This window comes from Salvelinus namaycush, chromosome 1, assembly GCF_016432855.1.
Source record: "Salvelinus namaycush isolate Seneca chromosome 1, SaNama_1.0, whole genome shotgun sequence".
Taxonomy (NCBI): domain Eukaryota; kingdom Metazoa; phylum Chordata; class Actinopteri; order Salmoniformes; family Salmonidae; genus Salvelinus; species Salvelinus namaycush.
In genome coordinates this window covers 65,941,615-65,959,362 of record NC_052307.1, presented here as the reverse complement: position 1 = coordinate 65,959,362, position 17,748 = coordinate 65,941,615, and the positions used below count along the sequence as shown (strand labels likewise).

General features: G+C 45.0%; 1 long non-coding RNA gene across 1 annotated transcript in view; it reads right to left on the bottom strand.

The window, feature by feature from the left end:
- LOC120056283 overlaps nucleotides 1-17,748 on the bottom strand; it is a 77,176-nt gene that overhangs the window by 44,263 nt on the left and 15,165 nt on the right. The window contains exon 2 of the long non-coding RNA XR_005477768.1: nucleotides 12,991-13,066. This is a non-coding gene — a long non-coding RNA (uncharacterized LOC120056283). The remainder of the gene's footprint in view (nucleotides 1-12,990; nucleotides 13,067-17,748) is intronic.

The following is a 17,748-nucleotide window of genomic DNA, read 5'->3' as shown; positions in this document are numbered from 1 at the left end:
ACATCGCCAAAGTCAAGGATCGGTAGGATAGTCAGTTTTACGAGGGTATGCGAAATAGGAAGCCGATTCTAGTCATCAGGTCCAGGGCAGACCCATCTCCATCTCTTTATCCCTCCATCCCTTTACCTCATAACCACTCCTCCATCCCTCCACCAATACATCCCATCCATCTCTGCATCCTACCACCCCACCATCCATTCACCCCATCCATCCCTTTACTTCTGTCTCTCCTCTCTGGCCCAGTGACTGGTGTTATTACCACATGAAACCTCCTTCCTCTATCTCTATCTATCTCCACCCTGACCTTATCTCCAACTAGACCCTGACCTTATCTCCAACTAGACCCTGACCTTATCTCTATTTAGACCCTGGCCTTATCTCTAACTAGACCCTGACCTTATCTCCAACTAGACCCTGACCTTATCTCTAACTAGACCCTGACCTTGTCTCTAACTAGACCCTGACCTTATCTTCTCTAACTAGACCCTGACCTTACCTCTATTTAGACCCAGACCTTATCTCTATCTGGACCCTGACCGTATCTCTATCTGGACCCTGACCTTATCTCTAACTAGACCTTATTTCTAACTAGACCCTGACCTTATCTCTAACTAGACCCTGACCTTACCTCTAACTAGTCCCTGACTTTATCTCTATCTAGACCCTGACCTTATCTCTACCTAGACCCTGACCATATCTCTATCTAGACCCTGACCTTATTTCTATCTAGACCCTGACCTTATCTCTAACTAGACCTTATCTCTAACTAGACCTTATCTCTAACTAGACCCTGACCTTATCTCTATCTAGACCCTGACCGTATCTCTAACTAGACCCTGACCTTATCTCTAACTAGACCGTGACCTTAACTGTAACTAGACCCTGACATTGTCTCTAACTAGACCTTATCGCTAACTAGACCCTGACCTTATCTTCTCTATCTATACCCTGACCTTATCTCTATCTGGACCCTGACCTTATCTCTATCTGGACCCTGAACTTATCTCTAACTAGACGTTATTTCTAACTAGACCCTGACCTTACCTCTAACTAGTACCTGAACTTATGTCTATCTATACCTTGACTTTATCTCTACCTAGACCCTGACCTTATCTCTATCTAGACCCTGACCTTATCTCTAACTAGACCTTATCTCTAACTAGACCTTATCTCTCACTAGACCCTGAGCTTATCTCTAACTAGACCCTGACCTTATCTCTATCTAGACTCTGACCTTATCTCTATCTAGTCCCTGACCTTATCTCTAACTAGACCCTGACCTTACCTCTATCTAGACCCTGACCTTATCTCTAACTAGACCCTGACCTTATCTCTATCTAGACCCTGACCTTATCTCTAACTAGACAGTGACCTTATCTCTAACTAGACCGTGACCTTATCTCAAACTAGACCCTGACATTGTCTCTAACTAGACCTTATCGCTAACTAGACCCTGCCCTTATCTCTAACTAGACCCTGACCTTATTTCTAACTAGACCCTGACCTTATCTCTAACTAGAGACAACTTTCTCATGGCTTCTGGAGGGAAATGCTGTAGGAATGCTCAACCGGTGTCGCTCATTCAGCCGACAGAAACTTTCAACCGGTTTTCCCCATTAAGCAGCGAGTCGGAGTCTGAGGCCGAGCCTTCTCTTGTCTCTACTCCTCCCGTTATGGGGTCTGAGACACCGAAGCTTCCCACCATTAGCTCTGACAAATTGAAAACCCTAGTCATTGGCGACTCCATTACCCGTAGTATTAGACTTAAAACTAATCATCCAGCGATCATACACTGTTTACCAGGGGGCAGGGCTACCGACGTTAAGGCTAATCTGAAGATGGTGCTGGCTAAAGCTAAAACTGGCGAGTGTAGAGAGTATAGAGATATTGTTATCCACGTCGGCACCAACGATGTTAGGATGAAACAGTCAGAGGTCACCAAGCGCAACATAGCTTCAGCGTGTAAATCAGCCAGAAAGATGTGTCGGCATCGAGTAATTGTCTCTGGCCCCCTCCCAGTTAGGGGGAGTGATGAGCTCACAGCAGAGTCTCACAACTCAATCGCTGGTTGAAAACTGTTTTCTGCCCCTCCCAAAAGATAGAATTTGTAGATAATTGGCCCTCTTTCTGGGACTCACCCACAAACAGGACCAAGCCTGGCCTGCTGAGGAGTGACGGACTCCATCCTAGCTGGAGGGGTGCTCTCATCTTATCTACCAACATAGACAGGGCTCTAACTCCTCTAGCTCCACAATGAAATAGGGTGCAGGCCAGGCAGCAGGCTGTTAGCCAGCCTGCCAGCTTAGTGGAGTCTGCCACTAGCATAGTCAGTGTAGTCAGCTCAGCTATCCCCATTGAGACCGTGTCTGTGCCTCGACCTAGGTTGGGCAAAACTAAACATGGCGGTGTTCGCCTTAGCAATCTCACTAGGATAAAGACCTCCTCCATTCCTGCCATTATTGAAAGAGATCGTGAAACCTCACATCTCAAAATAGGGCTACTTAATGTTAGATCCCTCACTTCAAAAGCAGTTATAGTCAATTAACTAATCACTGATCATAATCTTGATGTGATTGGCCTGACTGAAACATGGCTTAAGCCTGATGAATTTACTGTGTTAAATGAGGCCTCACCTCCTGGTTACACTAGTGACCATATCCCCCGTGCATCCCGCAAAGGCGGAGGTGTTGCTAATATTTACGATAGCAATTTACAATTTACAATTTTTGTCTTTTGAGCTTCTAGTCATGAAATCTATGCAGCCTACTCAATCACTTGTTATAGCTACTGTTTACAGGCCTCCTGGGCCATATACAGCATTCCTCACTGAGTTCCCTGAATTCCTATCGGACCTTGTAGTCATAGCAGATAATATTCAAATGTTTGGTGAGTTTAATATTCACATGGAAAAGTCCACAGACCCACTCCAAAAGGCTTTCGGAGCCATCATCGACTCAGTGGGTTTTGTCCAACATGTCTCTGGACCTACTCACTGCCACAGTCATACTCTGGACCTAGTTTTGTCCCATGGAATAAATGTTGTAGATCTTAATGTTTTTCCTCATAATCCTGGACTATCGGACCACCATTTTATTACGTTTGCAATCGCAACAAATAATCTGCTCAGACCCCAACCAAGGAGCATCAAAAGTCGTGCTATAAATTCTCAGACAACACAAAGATTCCTTGATGCCCTTCCAGACTCCTTCTGCCTACTCAAGGACGTCAGAGGACAAAAATCAGTTAACTTCTTCTGGCTGCAGGGGGAGTATTGAGTAGCCAGATAAAAGGTGCCCATTTCAAACGGCCTCGTACTCAATTCTTGCTCGTACAATATGCATATTATTATTACTATTGGATAGAAAACACTCTCTAGTTTCTAAAACCGTTTGAATTATATCTATGAGTCAAACAGAACTCATTTGGCACAAACTTCCTGACCAGGAAGTGGAAAGTCTGAAATCGAGGCTCTGTTCTTCTTCCTGCCTATAAATGGGCATGATACGTAAGAGTATACGTGCACTTCATAGACCTTCCCCTGGATGTCAAGAGGCTGTGAGAGAAGAAATTTAGTGTTTATCTTGGTCTGAAGTGGAATACAAGCTCTTTGTATGACGTGTCCCTCATTTCCGGTACTCTGGGGAGCGCGAGGTGGACAGTGGGATTGCCTTCTGTTTAGCTGCAGTTATAGGCGACTACTATCTCCGGCTTTGATTTTATTTGATACATGTGACCATATCATCGTAAAGTATGTTTTTTCAATATAGTTTAATCAGATTATTGAAATTTTTTCGGGAGTTTTGCCGTGTTCCGTTCTCTGACTTTGTTGACGATGGAGAGATCCGTGTCACTTGGCTAGTGCGCATGCTAAATCAAGAGGGAAAGTTGCCGTTCTAAATCCAAACAACGATTGTTCTGGACAAAGGACACCTTGTCCAACATTCTGATGGAAGATCAGCAAAAGTAAGAAACATTTTATGATGCTATTTCATATATCTGTCGTAGATGTGAACTAGTCGTCGGCGCCCAAGTGTTTCTGGCTATTGTGGTAAGCTAATATAACGCTATATTCTGTTTTCGCTGTAAAACACTTAATAAATCGGAAATATTGGCTGGAATCACAAGATGCCTGTCTTTCATTTGCTGTACACTATGTATTTTTCAGAAATGTTTTATGATGAGTAATTAGGTATTTGACGTTGGTGTCTGTAAATATTATGGCTGCTTTCGGTGCAATTTCTGATTGTAGCTGCAATGTAAACTATGATTTATACCTGAAATATGCACATTTTTCGAACAAAACATAGATTTATTGAATAACATGTTATAAGACTGTCATCTGATGAAGTTGTTTGTTGGTTAGTTTGGTTGGTTCTTGGTTAGTTAGGTTGGCTTTGTGCATGCTACCTGTGCTGTGAAAAATGTCTGTCCTTTTTTGTATTTGGTGGTGAGCTAACATAAATATACGTGCTGTTTTCGCTGTAAAACATTTTAAAAATCGGACATGTTGGCTGGATTCACAAGATGTGTACCTTTCATATGCTGTATTGGACTTGTTAATGTGTGAAAGTTAAATATTTTAAAAATATATATTTTGAATTTCGCGCCCTGCACTTGAGCTGGCTGTTGTCATAAGTGTACCGACGTCGGGCTTGCAGCCAGAAGAAGTTAACCACCTAACTGAGGAACTCAATTTAACCTTGCGCAATACCCTAGATGCAGTTGCACCCCTAAAAACTAAAAACATTTGTCATAAGAAACTAGCTCCCTGGTATACAGAAAATACCCGAGCTCTGAAGCAAGCTTCCAGAAAATTGGAACGGAAATGGCGCCACACCAAACTGGAAGTCTTCCGACTAGCTTGGAAAGACAGTACCGTGCAGTATCGAAGAGCCCTCACTGCTGCTCGATCATCCTATTTTCCAACTTGATTGAGGAAAATAAGAACAATCCGAAATTTATTTTTGATACTGTCGCAAAGCTAACTAAAAAGCAGCATTCCCCAAGTGACGATGGCTTTCACTTCAGCAGTAATAAATTCATGAACTTCTTTGAGGAAAAGATCATGATCATTAGAAAGCAAATTACGCACTCCTCTTTAAATCTGCAAAGCTCAGCTGTCCTGAGTGTGCACAACTCTGCCAGGACCTAGGATCAAGAGAGACACTTAAGTGTTTTAGTACTATATCTCTTGACACAATGATGAAAATAATCATGGCCTCTAAACCTTCAATCTGCATACTGGACCCTATTCCAACTAAACTACTTAAAGAGCTGCTTCATGTGCTCGGCCCTCCTATGTTGAACATAATAAACGGCTCTCTATCCACCGGATGTGTACCAAACTCTCTAAAAGTGGCAGTAATAAAGCCTCTCTTGAAAAAGCCAAACCTTAACCCCGAAAATATAAAAAACAATCGGCCTATATCGAATCTTCCATTCCTCTCAAACATTTTTGAAAAAGCTGTTGCGCAGCAACTCACTGCCTTCCTGAAGACAAACAATGTATACGAAATGCTTCAGTCTGCTTTATGACCCCATCATAGCACTGAGACTGCACTTGTGAAGGTGGTAAATGACCTTTTAATGGCATCAGACCGAGGCTCTGCATCTGTCCTCGTGCTACTAGACCTTAGTGCTGCCTTTGATACCATCGATCACCACATTCTTTTGGAGAGATTGGAAACCCAAATTGGTCTACATGGACAAGTTCTGGCCTGGTTTAGATCTTATCTGTCGGAAAGATATCAGTTTGTCTCTGTGAATGGTTTGTCCTCTGACAAATCAACTGTACATTTCGGTGTTCCTCAAGGTTCCGTTTTAGGACCACTATTGTTTTCACTATATATTTTACCTCTTGGGGATGTCATTCGAAAACATAATGTTAACTTTCACTGCTATGCGGATGACACACAGCTGTATATTTCAATGAAACATGGTGAAGCCCCAAAATTGCCCTCGCTAGAAGCCTGTGTTTCAGACATAAGGAAGTGGATGGCTGCAAACTTTCTACTTTTAAACTCGGACAAAACAGAGATGCTTGTTCTAGGTCCCAAGAAACAAGGAGATCTTCTGTTGAATCTGACAATTAATCTTGATGGTTGTACAGTCGTCTCAAATAAAACTGTGAAGGACCTCGGCGTTACTCCGGACCCTGATCTCTCTTTTGACGAACATATCAAGACTGTTTCAAGGACAGCTTTTTTCCATCTACGTAACATTGCAAAAATCTGAAATTTTCTGTCGAAAAATGATGCAGAAAAAATAATCCATGCTTTTGTTACTTCTAGGTTAGACTACTGCAATGCTCTACTTTCCGGCTACCCGGATAAAGCACTAAATAAACTTCAGTTAGTGCTAAATACGGCTGCTAGAATCCTGACTAGAACCAAAAAATTTGAACATATTACTCCAGTGCTAGCCTCCCTACACTGGCTTCCTGTTAAGGCAAGGGCTGATTTCAAGGTTTTACTGTTAACCTACAAAGTGTTACATGGGCTTGCTCCTACCTATCTTTCCGAGTTGGTCCTGCCGTACATACCTACACGTACGCTACGGTCACAAGACGCAGGCCTCCTAATTGTCCCTAGAATTTCTAAGCAAACAGCTGGAGGCAGGGCTTTCTCATATAGATCTCCATTTTTATGGAATGGTCTGCCTACCCATGTGAGAGACGCAGACTCGGTCTCAATCTTTAAGTCTTTACTGAAGACTTATCTCTTCAGTGGGTCATATGATTGAGTGTAGTCTGGCCCAGGAGTGTGAAGGTGAACGGAAAGGCTCTGGAGCAACGAACCGCCCTTGCTGTCTCTGCCTGGCCGGTTCCCCTCTCTCCACTGGGATTCTCTGCCTCTAACCCTATTACAGGGGCTGAGTCACTGGCTTACTGGTGCTCTTTCATGCCGTCCCTAGGAGGAGTGCGTCACTTGAGTGGGTTGAGTCACTGACGTGATCTTCCTGTCTGGGTTGGCGCCCCCCCCCCCTTGGGTTGTGCCGTGGCGGAGATCTTTGTGGGCTATACTCGGCCTTGTCTCAGGATGGTAAGTTGGTGGTTGAAGATATCCCTCTAGTGGTGTGGGCGCTGTACTTTGGCAAAGTGGGTGGGGTTATATCCTTCCTGTTTGGCCCTGTCCGGGGGTATCATCGGATGGGGCCACAGTGTCTCCTGACCCCTCCTGTCTCAGCCTCCAGTATTTATGCTGCAGTAGTTTATGTGTCGGGGGGCTAGGGTCAGTTTGTTATATCTGGAGTACTTCTCCTGTCTTATCCGGTGTCCTGTGTGAATTTAAGTATGCTCTCTCTAATTCTCTCTTTCTCTCTTTCTTTCTCTCTCTCGGAGGACCTGAGCCCTAGGACCATGCCTCAGGACTACCTGGCATGATGACTCCTTGCTGTCCCCAGTCCACCTGGCCGTGCTGCTGCTCCAGTTTCAACTGTTCTGCCTGCGGCTATGGAACCCTGACCTGTTCACCGGACGTGCTACCTGTCCCAGACCTGCTGTTTTCAACTCTCTAGAGACCGCAGGAGCGGTAGAGATACTCTTAATGATCGGCTATGAAAAGCCAACTGACATTTACTCCTGAGGTGCTGACTTGCTGCACCCTCGACAACTACTGTGATTATTATTATTTGACCATGCTGGTCATTTATGAACATTTGAACATCTTGGCCATGTTCTGTTATAATCTCCACCCGGCACAGCCAGAAGAGGACTGGCCACCCCTCATAGCTTGGTTCCTCTCTAGGTTTCTTCCTAGGTTTTGGCCTTTCTAGGGAGTTTTTCCTAGCCACCGTGCTTCTACACCTGCATTGCGTGCTGTTTGGGGTTTTAGGCTGGGTTTCTGTACAGCACTTTGAGATATCAGCTGATGTACGAAGGGCTATTTAAATACATTTGATTTGATTTGAACTAGACCCTGCCCTTACCTCTAACTAGTCCCTGACCTTATCTCTATCTAGACCTCAACCTTATCTCTACCTAGACCCTGACCTTATCTGTATCTAGACCCTGACCTTATCTCTATCTAGGCCCTGACCTTATCTCTATTTAGACCCTGACCTTATCTCTAACTAGACCCTGACCATAGAGAGCTTTTATTCTCTATGTTGGTTAGGTCGGGGTGTGATTTAGGGTGGGTCATCTAGGCGTTTATATGTGGATGTTGGTCTGTTATGGTTCCCAATCAGAAGCAGCTGTTTATCGTTGTCTCTGATTGGGGATCATATTTAGGCAGCCATTTCCTCTTTGTGCTTTGTGGGATCTTGTGTTTGTGTAGCTGCCTGTGAGTAGTCCAGAACATCACATTTCGTGTGTGCTTGTTTGTTTTGTTTGTTTTGTTTGGTGAGTTTCTATTTATTAAAATAATATGTGGAACTCTACGCACGCTGCGCCTTGGTCCATTCCTTATGACGAACGTGACACTGACCTTATCTCTATCTAGACCCTGACCTTATCTCTATCTATACCCTGACCTTATCTCTATCTAGACCCTGACCTTATGTCTATCTGGACCCTGACCTTATCTCCACACCACCTCTGGAGCCCACAACACTGACTGGGACTGTTACTGTAGACAGCACTGACCTTTACCCTCAGCCTAAGGATGTGGAACACTGTACAGCAGGAAGGCTGCATTTATGGAACAGAGGAGGAGGAAGACGAGTGTTTGAGTAGTGGAGTGTATAATGTATGGGTCACCTTTTATGGTTTACTTGTCTGACCTCACAGAGGCCTCATTTACCTATTGACCTGACCCTGTTAGCAGTCAGGACCATACTTTATCTAGACAAGCACAGGGAGAGAAGAAGTGAGCCAACAAATCCCAGAGACAAACCTTACATTCCTGGTTTGTGGACATCCAGGAAAGGGGACTGAGGTCATGAGCCGTAGCCCAGTACGTGTGCCATTGGCTGGGTTGCCCATGCAGCCAGAGCCCCTGCAGGGAGATGGAGCCTCCACACCTGGGTGCCTCTATAAGAGCCTGTCACCACTCTATTAATCAGACTGTAACCTGGACGCCCGGTCTGGGCTGAACAGTAACAGGACCCAGCGCTATGTGACACCTCATTACACTAAAGGTTTTATTCTCTCTCATCCCGGGAGTGACCACCCTCACCTCCCAAATACCACACTAGATATGATATTATACCCACCACACCCCTACCCTCCTCTGCCCCCTCTACAGCACTTTTTTTTGCCAAGAGTGACCACCCTCATCCCCAAATAACACACTCGCTAATCCTCCATGGCATCCTCCCACCCCGTGCCCCGGTGGCTGGTTAGAGCTCTGGCCCTAACCAGCCAGTCTAATAGGGAAGTGAAGTGTGGTGCGTGCCATCGGCCCCAGCAGCTGCAGATAGTTCATGCTCCTATTCCACCCTTGTGCCCACCCCCTGACCCCCTTTCCCTTTCTGAGCCTGTGACAGATGGATCTGATCTATTATTACTCCCCATCCAATCGCCAGCCCCCCCAGTAATGAAAACAGATGATGCCATATTAGAGGAATGGAGCGCATGGAGGGAGAGCAGAGTGAAAATACATAAGACCAGATGCCTAGCACACACTGCCCTGTGTTCAGTCAGACCCTCCTCTCCTGCCTCCTCTCATTCTCTCCACTGAGGGAAAATGGAGCGGACAGTAATGGCCAGTGTAATGCCAGGGTCGAAGCTGGACCTTCATTTTTACAAGTGAATGCTTACATGGCCACAGAACAGTGCTGATGAGTGTTGAGGGTTTATAGTTGCAGTGACTACCTATGGGCTCAGATGAAAAGGCAGGGAATTCTTACTGTAAATGTCCATGTTAAAACGTATAGCATACACAATAATTACACAATAACAAATGTGATTGTAATACAAATTGATTCCACACGTCTTTGCTTTCACAAACACATGAAAAGCTATAGTTTGGAGCATTTTTGGTTCCTAAATACATTACAAATGTATTGGAAACAGATTATCAAGTAATTTTACATGCCATGGAACATGTTAGAATGGCAAATGCAATGTGCTCATGATGTGAATTTCCAGTAGGGAGAGGTAATAAGCAACATTTGTGGCTCTATGCAAAACATAAGGACGCATTTGGAGTGTAGTTAGTCTTCACTCCCCTGGGCAGTTGTTTCATCCTAGTGATTCAGGGCTCTGAACTACAGAGATGTCCTATTAGACTCCCCACATTCCTCAACCTTTATAAACTCACTTACTAAAACATCTGCTGTTCCATAAAAGCACAATTAGAGAGAAGAGCTGTTTGCTCATACAATAATTTACTGCTTACATGCTCCCTGCGCTGCCTTAAACTTCCAGCTCTGTGTGCCATGGGAATGTGTGTGCATGTGTGACATGTGCGTGCATGTGTGTGTGTGTAGAGAGAGAGAGAGACTGTTGGCTTTTCATAGCACCTGAGTCTCTGTGTAGAAGGACAAACAGTAACGTGAGCTTTTGTAGCGGTGCACTGGAGCGAACGTGCAATGGCAGCTGTATCTCTGCCCCAAACAGTGTGAAACTGTGCCCCCATCCCTCATCCCACAGCTGGGCCACGCAGAGCCACACAGCCCCTGTCACCGCCTGCAGCCCTGGAGGAAACAAACGATGACAAAACCCATCCACTGTCAGGGTCATCCAAGAGCACCGTCCTCAGTGAGACAGATGAGAGAGAGAGCCAGAGAGAGCCAGAAGAGAGAGAAGATAGAGAGAGAGAGAGAGAGAGAGAGAGAAGCTATAATATGACGTGATGTGTGTGGTCAGGTGTGTTGCTAGGTGTTTGAAGTCCATTGCTACTTATCTGAACTACCAGGTGTGTCTATTTCTGCTAGGTGTTTGATGTCTATTTGAAGTCACACTGGACTACATATATGAGCTGTGTCATGGTGTGAATGCTGCCTGCTTGAATGTCAGGTGTCTCTCTGTTATCTTACTCTCTTCTACATTCCATCACTGAAGTGTGCCTTTGCTGTGTTCAAAGCATTGTCTATGTCTGTTATCCCAGGTGTGTGTTACATGTCCTACATCAGTGGAGACCACTCTGTTGGAGAGAGGTGAGGGTGACAGGTGCAGGGGGAGGAGACTGGGGTAGTGTGGGAGGGGGTGGGCGTGGAAAGAAAAGGGGTTCCATTGGTATGAGGGAACAGCCTTGTTGAGGGTTAGGGTTGTACCAGGATGTGGACATGAAGCTAGGGTTACGGTTAGAGTTGTGGTTGAGGCTAGGGTTGAACTGAGATGTGGACTTGAACCTAGGGTTAGGGGTTAGGGGACAGGGCTGGTCAGACAGAGAGGGAGGTGTGATGCAGATTAAAGGCACCTGAAGGGCAGGGTGTGGGCGGAACATTCCTGCTATAACCACATACGATACACCAGAGTGATTTCCATCCTTGGGGTGATCCCTGGAGCTCCCCGGGATGGACAGGGAATACTGGCATCACCATAGTAACCTCTAGGGTCACATACCACACAGTTTTAAAAAGAGAAAACAGAACATTCTGCTCCATTTCACTCCATTGTAAAGGGTGGCAATATATTTGACCATGAATGTATAGTGTTGCTGTCCTGATATGACATATGTTCCTCCAGCTATCTCAGCACAGTTTCCATAACTCTGGTGTAGCTGCAGGGCTGCGTATCCAATGGCTAACAGTCAACCATAATCAGATCCAATCACATGCATGCACTTTATCAACAGATTGATTCAAACATTGACTAAGACAGCTCAGATAGAACATACAGTATGTAAGGGATAATCAATGAGGGGCTAGGCGTTCTATGTAAAATAGTGAATGACGTGGAAGATGTGGTCCACAACGTGTTAGCGGAGTGGAACTGACCTTCCACAGAGTTGCATTATTTTCCAGAGAACGCATAGAGCCCTGAGTTGATTGTCCCTTTTATATCATGACTATAATTTAACACATTTGCTGCTAAAAATGTGTTCATTTGCAGGTAGACCCTCCACTGCAGTAGGTAGCAAGTTTACTAGATAGCTACAGTAGTTGCCTTGGTAACCAAGCAAACAGACTTGCTAGTTTAGCTAACTAAACTGTTGTGGAAAATTTGATCCAAAGATTAAGGCAGAGACTATTTAATTGTATAACAGAAATATCTTCAATCAAGCAGCTGCATGGGAGATCTATCTCTGATTCCACAGGGAACAACTCAAAGAATAAATGGTTTCATGCCCCTTATATAGTGGGAGGTCATAATACAATCATACTGTTACGCAACAGATCTTTTCTAAGAGCAACAGTTCCAGAACACAATGGCCTTGTGTTAGGGTGTCGACATAACAGGAGTCTACGCAAGGCATAACATCACAGTTCAAAACAGAAAATGTTCCTTGAGAAGTTACAACAGCTCACCCCAAATTCTGCTACAACAAAACCATCAGTCCTAGCTTGCTATTAGGAAAATCGAAATCAACAATGCCAATAATGTTTTCAATGCGACTTTTGCTTTCAAAAGCAACTCAAACATAGAACATATAAGAATGAACTAAAGCCATTGAATTCTACCGTGCAAATATACTGTGCTTTATATGGAAATAATGCACGCTCTAGAATGTCCTTCAAGTCAATCAGAAACGAGTATTCAACAATGCCATGGTATAAATGATTATATAGTATAAAATATATATATGTGTGTGTGTGTGTGTGTGTGTGTGTGTGTGTGTGTGTGTGTGTGTGTGTGTGTGTGTGTGTGTGTGTGTGTGTGTGTGTGTGTGTGTGTGTGTGTGTGTGTGCGTTCGTGCGTTCGTGCGTTCGTGCGTTCGTGCGTGTGTTTCTCTGGTTTATCCCCATTTCTCAGCAGGGGCAAACACACCCAGCAACAACCTTATTTCATTACCCACAACCCATCACGAGGTGGGATATTTGCCACGGCAACAGGGGTGCTGCTGTAGGGCACACATAACAGAGAGAAGAGTGTGTGTGTGTGTGTGACATGCAGGTTGGCAGTCTAAAGTGATGTGAAAGTGTATAAACTGATATGAGACTCACCCGTATGGATTGCTGCTGGGTCTCTTGCTGCCGGTCCTGGAACGGCTGGACTTCAGCTCTCCACTCATGCTAATGTCTGTAAAGAGCATCACAAGCAGTCAGGTATGAAAAGGCATGGCACAGTATGGCATAACTCGCTCCAGCACTACGAATATCAGGCTGTTTCTGCTTTAACGAACCATATCTTTTCTGTTTTTACTCTAGCAATTGACTTTTGTTGTTGTCGTCATGTGGCATGAAAACGACAGTGGTTGGCAGAAACAGACTGCCACCCAGGCTGTCTATCTACACACTGACACTAACTGTGTCTCTGTTGGCGCCAACCAGCATCAGAAACACACAAGTCTGTACATCAAGAGACTCTTGTCACAGCACATTAGCTCACTGGCGTTGAGACACATGGCACTGGTCATTCCGACTTGCACACATATTTGCGCACACACACACACACACATTCACACACACACACACACACACACACACACACACACACACACACACACACACACACACACACACACACACACACACACACACACACACACACACACACACACACACACACACACACACACACACACACACACACAAACACAACATTCACACACCATCCCCACGGCTCAATTATACCGGAGCCATCTTGATTATTGCACATGCCAGAGCACCTCTCCCTTCATGGCGTGTGAGAGGGGATGGTGGTTCAGAGAAGAGAGGCCATTCTAACATGGACAGATGGGAGAGGGGACTAGAGCGTGACTGAGCCGGCTGCAGAGAGAGAGATGTAATGGGGGAGTGTGCATCTTTGTGTGTGTGGTGGGCTTGTATTATTATCCTTGTGGGTACTGTAAAACCCCCAAAATCCCCACAAGGATAGTAAAACAAGGAAAATTCCCAGGTCCCCATGAGGACAAAGGCTATTTTAGATTTAGGGTTAGGATTACAATTAGGGTTAGAATTACGGTTAGGGGTTAGGTTTAGGGTTAGGAGTTAGGGTTAGGTTTGGGGTAAGGATTTTAAATGAAAGTACATTTTAGGTCCCCACAAGGATAGTAAAACATATGCTGTATGTGTGTGCCTTTGTGTAGGTTTGCCCTCCCCTTTTTATATCCTGACCAAGCTAATTTGCCTGTCCTCCAGGGTCCGGGTGTGACCTAGGTCTCCTCCACCGCATTGCCCGGCTCGGGCTCTCCCTGCTGGGGTTGGCAGGGTGGGTCAGGCTGGCAGAGTGGCAGTACTCTGGAGCTCAGGCCCATGGCCAGCCTAGCCTCCCACAGTGACAGCATGCCTGATAAGCGGAGCTGTGCTGCCTAATTGCCCTCCGTCTGTCACAGGGAATGTATGGGCTCTCAGTCTGCAGAGTTTTGACAACGCACCCCGCTGTCCGCTGCCTCCTGTCCACATCCAGTGGCACACATGGGTCAACAACCACCTACAGACAGATACAGTATGCACAAACAAGCAAAGTATACACACTGCTGGTAGGAATATGCCTTGGTGAATGTAATTTCTAACAATTTCATGTCTTCTGAAGAGACATTTAGAAGAGCATTTGAAACCACCCCCCAAGCCCACAGCTACAGTGGCTTGCGAAAGTATTCACCCCCTTGGCATTTTTCCTATTTTATTGCCTTACAACCTGGAATTAAAATGGATTTTGGGGGGGGGGTTGTATCAATTGATTTACACAACATGCCTACCACTTTGAAGATGCAAAATGTTTTTTATTGTGAAACAACCAAGAAATAAGACAAAAAAATTGAAAACTTGAGCATGCATAACTATTCACCCCCCCAAAGCCAATACTTTGTAGAGCCACCTTTTTCAGCAATTACAGCTGCATGTCTCTTGGGGTATGTCTCTATAAGCTTGGCACATCTAGCCATTGGGATTTTTGCCCATTCTTCAAGGCAAAACTGCTCCAGCTCCTTCAAGTTGGATGGGTTCCGCTGGTGTACAGCAAGCTTTAAGTCATACCACAGATTCTCAATTGGATTGAGGTCTGGGCTTTGACTAGGCCATTCCAAGACATTTAAATGTTTCCCCTTAAACCACTCGAGTCTTGCTTTAGCAGTATGCTTTGGGTCATTGTCCTGCTGGAAGGTGAACCTCCGTCCCAGTCTCAAATCTCTGGAAGACAAACAGGTTTCCCTCAAGAATTTCCCTGTATTTAGCGCCATCCATCATCCCTTCAATTCTGACAAGTTTCCCAGTCCCTGCCGATGAAAAACATGGTGATGGTGTTCTCGGGGTGATGAGAATTGTTGGGTTTGCGCCAGACATTGCGTTTTCCTTGATGGCCAAAAAGCTAAATTGTAGTCTCATCTGACCAGAGTACCTTCTTCCATATGTTTGGGGAGTCTCCCACATGCCTTTTGGCGAACACCAAACGTGTTTGCTTATTTTTTTCTTTTAGCAATGGCTTTTTTTCTGGTCATTCTTCCGTAAAGCCCAGCTCTATGGAATGTACAGCTTAAAGTGGTCCTGTGGACAGATACTCCAATTTCCGCTGTGGAGCTTTGCAGCTCCTTCAGGGTTTCTTTGATACCTCTCTGATTAATGCCCTCCTTGCCTAGTCTATGAGTTTTGGTGGGCGGCCCTCTCTTGGCAGGTTTGTTGTGGTGCCATATTCTTTCCATTTTTTAATAATGGATTTAATGGTGCTCCGTGGGATGTTCAAAGTTTTGGATATTTTTTTATAACCCAACCCTGATCTGTACTTCTCCACAACTTTGTCCCTGACCTGTTTGGAGAGCTCCTTGGTCTTCATGGTGCCGCGTGCTTGGTGGTGACGCTTGCTTGGTGGTGGCGCTTGCTTAGTGGTGTTGCAGACTCTGGGGCCTTTCAGAACAGGTGTATATCTACTGAGATCATGTAACAGATCATGTGACACTTAGATTGCACACAGGTGGACTTTATTGAAATAATTATGTCACTTCTGAAGGTAATTGGTTGCACCAGATCTTATTTAGGGACTTCATAGCAAAGGGGGTGAATACATATGCACGCACCACTTTTCTGTTTTAATTTTTTTTGTTTAATTGTTTGAAAAAACAATCCATTACATGAAATCCAAATAAAAATCTATTTAAATTACAGGTTGTAATACAACAAAATAGGAAAAATGCCAAGGGGGATGAATTCTTTTGCAAGGCACTCTATACCCTATCAAAACGAATTTAGAAATAGCCATTAGTAGCATTGAGATGATATCGCAGGTTAGCTGCATCACTATAACGTTAACCCCACAGGCTTCAGTAGTGACTACAACACGGTTGGGGGAATACTGTCCCTCTTGTTATGTTTACTGAGTTAATCGATTACATGATAAAGCTTTTACAGAGAGAGAGAGAGAGAGAGAGAGAGAGAGAGAGAGAGAGAGAGAGAGAGAGAGAGAGAGAGAGAGAGAGAGAGAGAGAGAGAGAGAGAGAGAGAGAGAGAGAGAGAGAGAGAGAGAGAGAGAGAGAGAGAGTGCCCATGCATCCTGCTCTACAGGGGACCAGCCTCAGGAGAGAGGGATGTGTTGTTTGGTAAACTACAACACAAGGCAATTACATTTCCCTACTGCCTTCTCCATTTAACCACAAAGCAGGATGCCTCTCAACGCTAAAAAACACAACTACAAATCTTTCAATGTCTGCAGGGGACAGAACATGATTAGCGTGCCAATAATTTTGACTTTGTTGTTGATGTGATCTTTTGTTTGGCTGTTTGAGAGACTTTTCGACTCGTAAGCAACCTGACCAGTGGTGAGTGGGTGGTTTGAAGTACAGTAGACCAACATGGAGCCTAGAGGAAACCCATCACCCTCATGAACCTGGTTGTATATGTTCAAATAGCCACCAGTATGTTGCTACATTTTCATTCAATTTCACATGTTGCAACTCTCAATGTCTCATCTCGCCATAACTCTGCACTACAGAAAACTGCTGTATAGTTTTTGATAATTTCAAAGTTCTCATTTTGAGTGGGCAACACTGCTCCCAAGCCACATGGTTCCATATAGTTAAACCTAGAGTAGTCGAAATGGGGAAGATGGGTGAATGAGGCAGACTCTGAGCTAGGGGAATGAGACAGGCTATGAGCTGGGGGAATGAGACAGGCTATGAGAAGGATGAATGAAACAGGCTCTGAGCTGGGGTAATAAGACAGGTTCTGAGCTGGGGTAATGAGACAGGCTCTGAGCTTGGGGAATGAGACAGACTCTGAGCTTGGGGAATGAGACAGACTCTGAACTTGGGGAATGAGACAGGCTCTGAGCTTGGGGAAAAAGACATGCTCTGAGCTGGGGGAATGAGACAGGCTCTGAGCTAGGGGAATGAGACAGACTCTGAGCTTGAGGAATGAGACAGGCTCTGAGCTGGGGTAATTAGACAGGCTCCGAGCTAGGGGAATGAGACAGGCTCTGAGATGGGTAAATGAGAGGCTCTGAGCTAGGGGAATGAGACAGACTCTGAGCTGGGATAATGAGACAGGCTCTGAGATGGGTAAATGAGAAGCTCTGAGCTAGGGTAATGAGACAGACTCTGAGCTGGGAGAATGAGACAGGCTCTGAGCTAGGGTAATGAGACAGACTCTGAGCTAGGGGAATGAGACAGACTCTGAGATGGGTAATGAGACAGGCTCTGAGATGGGTAAATGAGAGGCTCTGAGCTAGGGTAATGAGACAGACTCTGAGCTGGGAGAATGAGACAGGCTCTGAGCTAGGGTAATGAGACAGACTCTCAGCTAGGGGAATGAGACAGGCTCTGAGCTGGGAGA